Source organism: Pinus tabuliformis, chromosome J, assembly GCF_031772625.1.
Source record: "Pinus tabuliformis cultivar Carrire ecotype Pingquan chromosome J, CPIR1, whole genome shotgun sequence".
NCBI lineage: Eukaryota > Viridiplantae > Streptophyta > Pinopsida > Pinales > Pinaceae > Pinus > Pinus tabuliformis.
The window spans coordinates 451327459-451335630 of NC_142295.1; positions in this window are offsets into that span (position 1 = coordinate 451327459).

Sequence of the window (8172 nt, forward strand, 5' to 3'; positions counted from 1 at the left end):
GAAATTTTCTGTGGAAGGAAAGGAAGTTGAATTAAGGGGTATTGCTGGGAAACCAGGAAAGATAATTAGCTCTAATGGTATGACAAAGCTTCTAGAAAAGGAACAAAGGGGTGTAATTGCACAATTATGTTCGCTAGATGTTTCCACATTGCAATCATCTATTTCTCCAGATCTCCAAAGAGCCTTGGACAATCATTCCAAGGTATTTGAGACTCCCAAAAGTCTCCCACCTATTCGTGATCATGATCATGCTATTCATTTGATTCCAGGAAGTGTTCCTCCAAACATCAGGCCCTACAGATATCCCTATGCCCAAAAGAGTGAAATTGAACGTATGGTTGCAGAAATGCTAGAGGCTGGTATAATTCAACCGAGTCAAAGTTCTTTCTCTGCTCTAGTAGTATTAGACCCATTGCTTTTGAAAGTCGTCCAATCAAGGGAAAGTTTTTACACAAAGCTATTTATAAGGAAATGTTGGCAATACTCCATGCACTTAAGAAATGGCTACCCTACCTAATGGGAAGACACTTCAAGGTAAAAACGGACCATGATAGCCTTAAATACTTTTTAGAACAAAGATTATCCTCTAAAGAGCAACAAAAGTGGGTCACAAAGATGTTGGGTTATGACTTTGAAATCATCTACAAAAAAGGGAATCAAAATGTGGTGGCAGATGCACTCTCAAGAAAGGATGAGGATGTGGAAGCATGGTTGTGCGCCATTTCTATTATCCAACCAGATTGGATAAACGAAGCAAGGGAGGAATGGAAGAATGACGAAGAAGTATGGGCACTTATTCGAAAGTTACAACAAGATTCCAGTACGTCTTATACATTTAGCTGGAAAAATGATTCTTTATGGTACAAAGATCGCTTATACCTCTGTAAGAATTCCCAACTAAAACAAAAGATTCTTATGGAATTGCACACTTCTCCCTTAGGAGGGCACTCAGGATTTTTAAAAACTTACCACAGGGTTAAGAAGGAATTTTTTTGGGATGGCCTTAAATTGGATATTCAAAAATTTGTGGCGGAATGTTTGATTTGCCAACAAAATAAAGTTGAAACAATTAAGACACCGGGTCTATTACAACCTCTATACATTCCAAGCCAACGTTGGGAGGAGGTTTCAATGGATTTTATCACAGGTTTACCCAAGTCTGAGGGAAAGAGTGTCATCATGGTGGTAGTTGATAGACTTACCAAGTATGCACACTTTTGTGCATTATCACATCCATTTAAAGCCAGTACGGTTTCTACTGCATTTACGGAAACAATTCAAAAGCTACATGGAAACCCAAAGATTATTGTAAGTGACAGAGATCCCATTTTCACTCGACATTTTTGGACAGAATTATTTTCTTGTCTTGGTACTCAGTTATCTCATAGCTCATCTTATCATCCTCAATCTGATGGGAAAACTGAGATAGTAAACAAATGTTTGGAAGGATATCTTCGTTGCTTTGTATCTGATAAACAGACACAATGGGTCAAATGGTTGCCTCTGGCTGAATGGTGGTATAACACTTCCTTCCATACAGCAACAAAAATGACCCCATTTATGGCACTTTATGGATATCAGCCACCATCCATCACATCGTATTTAAGAGAAAGTCCTAAGGCTCAAGCAGTGGAACATCACATCGAACATCAACAATAAGTCCTCCAACTCTTAAAGGATAACCTCGTGTTGGCACAGAATAGAATGAAACAACAGGCAGATCAACATCGCAGCAAAAGAAGTTTTGATGTAGGTGATTGGGTATTCCTACAGCTACAACCATATAAGCAAATGTCCCTCAAGCAAGCTAAGAAGGATAATAAATTATCACCAAAGTATTATGGTCCGTACAAGGTGTTGCAAAACATTGGTACTATGGCATACAAATTGGAGCTTCCTGCAGCTTCTCGATTACACCCAGTTTTCCACGTTTCATGTTTAAAGAAGGTTATAGGCGACAAGCTCCCAGTTCAAACAATATTGCCAGAACTTGACGAGGAAGGAAAAATTATATTGGAACCGGAAGCAGTCACAGAAACAAGAACTCGACAGCTACGAAATCGATCAATTTCAAAGTATCTTATCAAGTGGAAGAACTTATCCGCCGAAGATTCCACATGGGAGGATGAGAATTTTATACAGAAGCATCTAGAACTACTCAAGTGTTGAGGACAACACTTTTTTTGAAGGAGAGGGGCATGTTGGGTCCCTATAATACTAGTAATTACCCCATTACTATTGTAGTTGCATCCCTTATTAATATTGTTGTGCCCCTATTATCCCCATATTGTTATTATTGTGCCCCATATAATCCCTCTATTGTTATTTTTGTGGCTTTATATTATTATTGTTAGGTCGGCTGGGTTATATTGTGACTCCTTAGACTCCTATATATAGAAAGGAGGTTTGGTCATTTGAATCATCGAAGAATTGTTCATTTATGTAATGTAAAGGAGGTTGCCCCCTCGAAGAGGCTGAATTCTAAGGCGTTTATCTATCTTTTCTATCTTTTCTTGAGCTGGTTTCATAACAGTTATAGTACCGATTCATGGTCAAAGTTGCATGTGACAATTGTTCATAAATAGATTACTTGGGTTGATGTTTTTCTTATGAGAATGATTGCAGGTTTGTACATGTGACTCATTCTACCTTCAATAGCAGAGTTAATAGCGGAAGCATAATATGTAGTTGTAAATACTAACTTTGTTTATGAGGAGATCATATATAAATATACTTGATCATCTTGCATTTAATAAAGGAATATAGTATGCTTATAATTTCCTAAATTGGTAATTGCTTATGCAAGCAGAACAGTTGTGGAAATAATGCTTCTCATTGTATGACCAATGGTTCAATTATCTATGTTTGCATGTCAATAAGACTGCCTCCACTTAGGCTAATTATAGCTAGTTATACCTGTGAATGAAAGGTTGGCCAATAACATATTGACTACGTGTACTGAACTATGATCATAAGGTGCAGCCATGTTAGTTACAGTAAACTTAAATTAATTCTTGCAAGATTTATTTCAGAGTTTTGATGGTTGCATGTCATGATTCGTTCCCTTTCTTCAAGTTGAGATTAATCTTAAGGGTTAATCTAAAGAGTGTGGGATATGGTTCATTATCTTGTTGGTATTCAGTAGCTAAGATTTTGAGTATAATTGCCTAGTCGATTACTTTGCATGTAATGATTGGTTACTCCACATGTGAGTCCATTGAAATTTAACTATAAATAAAAGAAATTTTTAATTAATGGAGTCTAGTAACTATTATTCTTGGATAGGCCCAAAGGGGTAGGTTACAAGGGTACAGTTTGCCTTATTTCCCATGGTGACCTAAAAATCCATCCTTTCTTCCTGATAATTTGAAAAACATTCTTGAATTCTTGTCATATGCCAGCAAGCTCCATTATCTAGATACTAAACCTCAGAGGAGGCAGAACTTGTTAGGCAAGCGACTTCTTCTTCCAGTCTAGAAGCTAACATAGAATAATTGTGATCCATGTTCCTCGTGCTTTCTTCTTTTTCTGGAAATCTACGTGAGTCCCTCTGAGTTGATGCCTCTGCATCATGCTCCTGACCCACAGTCAATTCTTCTCTCTTGTTGTCAGATCTCTACTCTGATACCATGTGAAAAAATCTAACCCGAAATTCTATTGCAGTAACTGATTTATTTCACCTACTTATTTCTCATAATAAGTTATTTACAAAATCCCTTCAACAAACATTAAAATAAATTCTACTGCAATTATCACATAATTATATAGAGAAAATAACAAGCACAAGAACCAATCACATCAACACAGTTGTTTCTAGACAATTGTCCTCGAAAAAACCCAATGTGGGAAATCTGGTGCAACATATGTGTGTTTTATTAATCTTCAGCAACAATCACTTTACAAGGAATGATTTTACAGAGAAATTGAGATACTACTAAGAGAAAACACCTGAGCAAGGTGCATCCCTTTCCTGGAAACTTTCTGACACCCTGGAGACCCTTCTCCCACTTTTGTGTCACTCTGTGTGGTTCTACATCCCTCTGCGTTAGCCTGCGTGAGGACTGCATCTTCCCTCTGTGTTGTCTCTCAATACCCCTATGTCACCTCCTCCTCAACCACTGACTACTGTTGATGCCATCCTCTTCCTCCACCGTGAAACTCCCCCTCTGAAATCGATCTCCTTCTCTCTCAGAAAAGATTTTCCTTGGGATACTGAGTATCTGTTGGTGTGTCTATAAATGATCCTCAAGTCTTCTCTTCTACTTTTCATGTTGATGAATCAATGGCCAAGATTAAGTCTCTAATCAACAGCTAAGATTAAAATGGACTTAATCCTCATCTCTTAGAAGCTTCTCGCCCTTATCTTTATTAATACCCATTAATTTTTTTTTTCTTATGTTTAGACTTAGGAACCCATTAAAATTATTAATTATTTTAATAACTCCTCATTCGAGTGGAATTTCTCCAAACGATTTCTGGGTCTTGGAAATCTCATGTATTCTAGCCCCTCCAAAAAAATTTGGAGCTAGAGCACATCCAATGCTACCCAAAATCAACACCAAGTGGATATACAAGATTAAGCATACTACATATGGGACTATTGACAAATACAAGGCACAATTTCTGGCTAGAGGATTCTCCCAAAAACAGGGACAAGACTATGATGAGACTTTTGCTCCAATTGTAAAGTACACCTCCATTAGATCCATCATTTCACTTGTTGCTTCTATGGAATGGGAACTACACCAAATGGATGTAAAGATTGCTTTCCTCAATGGAGTAATTGAGGAATAGTTGTAAAAAGAGAAACCTCAAGGATTTGATGTATATGGAAAGGAGTCTCATGTTTGCAGCTTGAAAAAGGCCTTGTATGGACTCAATCAAGCTACAAGATCTTGGTATGCTCGCATCGACAACTATCTATTGGGATTTACCAAAAGCGAAGTTGATCCAAACCGTTACTTTTGTTGACACCTAATCTTCATGATTGGGCGAATTTATGTAAATAATTAAATTAGGAATGTGAACAGTCATCGGGAGATGAACTGAACAGTCACTCCCTATTGTATATAACAAGGACCTACCTAATGGAATAATACGAATCAGTTTTTCTGCCTAATGGAGTTACTGCCTAGCCTGACATGGTATCAGAGCCAGCTCCTTCTTTTTTGCTCTTATGCTCCTGTAACTCCTCTGTCTGCCATATCCCCTCAGGTCTGACATGTTGCCTTTGCCATATAACGCATCTGTCCATATTCCTTTCCAGGCGCTGCCTCTGTCCATAACGCGTGCTGCTGCAAACTCCCTATCGACCGCCCATTTTTTTGAACACTGTTCTGACATTATTGAACGTTGGTTCTATTGTTCAACGTTGTGTGTTCATTCCATCTCAAACGTGAACGTTGAACGTTGTATACCCTTCAACACAGTGTGTTTGAACTCTGTCCATATGAAATCAGGACTGATGAAATATATTTGTATCTAGAATGTCCAATAAGCATTTTGTATTTTTATAAAAAGTGGAAGTCGCTCATAAATCGTGGGCTGATTACTACATTGCAAGATTGGGCTTGGTAAGGCTGAGCGTTGATATATCACTGGTCATGGTATATCCTTTCACGCTGGCCTGTTGTAATATTTGAACACACATCCTTGTGCGCTGGTGCTTGGTAAGGCTGAGCGCTGATATATCACTGGTTATGGTATATCCTTTCACGTTGGCCTGTTGTAATATTTGAACACACATCCTTGTGCGCTGGTGCTTATTAAGGCTGAGCACTGATATATCACTGGTCATGGTATATCCTTTCAGGCTGGCTTGTTGTAATATTTGAACACACATCCTTGTGTGCTGGTGCTTGGTAAGGTTGAGCGCTGATATATCACTGGTCATGGTATAATGTTAGGGTTATGTAACAGCAATCTGGTTTTGTTCTCACACGTTGCCAGAGTTTTTTTCTGAAAAATTAGTTGACCTCTCGTTGTTTTGCGGTGGAGGATTTTATCTCGGTCTTCTCATTCTTGATAGTTTCCAGCAATATCGGAGTTGTGGAAGGTTTTCCTTGTGGACATTTGGTACCTGCGCTTGCTCTTTCACGGTATTCGAAGCGACGAGACAGTGTTGCACTGACATCTTTGAGGTGTGTCCCTGCTTGACATAGCAGCTTGTGAGCCTGGACTTTGGTGAATTTTAAACTCGTGTGAAAGGATTGGGCATCCCATGTTGTATACTGCGCATGCATTGCATGATTTTTATTGGTAGCTGTATACATTTTTTGAAAGTCATTTTCTATCTGTGGATTGAAGTTGTGATGACAGTTATTCAATGGGTACATGAAAATCTTATGTTAGAAATTTTAGTGGACGATAATACCCTTTGAGAATGCCCTTTTGAGTACATTTTTACTGTATATTGCCAGAAGTATTTTTTTTCTATCAGCAAAAGTTTTTTTACAGAATGCATTCAATCATATCCATGGTAGGAATAGTTCTCACTGGCAAAGAGAACTATCCTGAATGGTCCCAGATGATAAAACACACCCTCATCTTCAATGAGTTGTGGAAAGGAGTGTGTGTCGAAGAAGGAGACAATGACCCAGTACAGCCTACCTCAGACAAATAGCTCGCCATTTGGGAAAACAAGAACAGAAAAGCCTATGCATTAATCGCAGCATCTGTAAATGAAGAGGTGAGTCGCCATATTTCGTCATATTCAATTGCCTTTGAAGCCTTACAAAAGCTGAAAGAACTCTATGACTCACATTCTGCACTTGAAGTTGTTCAACTCATGATTAAATTCTTCACTCTTGAACTGCAAAATAATGATCCTCTTGCTCTTGCATCTGAAGTAAAGTCTATAATGCATGATATCAATTCCACTAAGGTTGAGCTGGATATCCCTCTTATTGCTTTTCTCAAGGAACTTTATCCTACTTACTCCAATTATCTTGAGTCTTTGCAAGCAAATGGAAATCTCAAAGATATAACCTTTGACTCTCTTGTGAAAAAGTTTGCTAAAAGAGAAAAAGCTTTTGGAAAGAAGACAGCCCCTGAATCTTCTGAAGAGATTGTGTGCCTTTCTCATAAAGAAAAGCATCCTGCTCAAGATTCTACAAGAGGAAGAGGTGGACGAAGAGGAAGAGGAAGATATTTCAGAGGTAGGAGGAGCAGACATTCTCAAGGAGAAAAGGCAGATTTGCACTGCATTCGCTGCAAAAGAAATGGATCACATGATGCCTCTACATGCGAGCTACCATGGGACAAAATTGAGCAGAAAAGAAACCAACAGAAAGGTAAAACTGATGATACAGACAAAGGTAAAGCACTTGAATCCGCTCACTATGTTGAGGCACAATGTAACATTGGAGTAAATGAAGATTTGTTTAATGCTTCACTTGCTTCATGGAAAAATGATTGGTTGCTTGATTCAAGAGCAACCTGCCACATGACTCATAGAAAAGATTTTTTTGAAGATTTTACTGACAATGTTGATGAAGCAGTATACTTTGCAGATCAATCAAAAATCAAGCCATCAGGGCTTGGCACAATCAGGCTTAAACTGCCTGGTCTTCCAAACTGGATCATGTTCTATATCTCCCACAGCTCAAGAGAAACTTGTTGTCCTTGGTCCGCATCCGCCAGCAAGGTCACTCCATTCATATGTTTGATGGCAAGCTTGAGGTAAGAAAAGCATCTAACCACTCACTTGTCATGAGGGGAATATAAGAAGAAAGGCTTCTCAAACTGCAAGGAACCTCTACTCATACACAACATTTCTCATATACTTCTCATCATGAAAAAGGTACACTTCCATCAAGTTTATTATGGCATGCTAGATTTGGACATTTAAACTATGACAGTCTCCGCTTATTGAAGAAAAATGGTGTTGTTGGTTTGCCTACAATTCCTAGGAAACTTAAGCAATGTGATGCTTGCATTCTAGGAAAGCATAGCAAACATTCTTTTCATGATTCACATTCAAGAGCACATCGGAAGCTTGAACTCATTCATTCAGATTTATGTGGTCCAATGCCTGTTCCTTCTGCAAATGGAAATAAATATATCATGACATTTATTGATGACTACACCAGAATGTGTTGGGTTTATTTATTGAAGAACAAATCTGATGCTTTTCAAACATTCAAGAATTTTCATAAATGGATTGAAAATGAT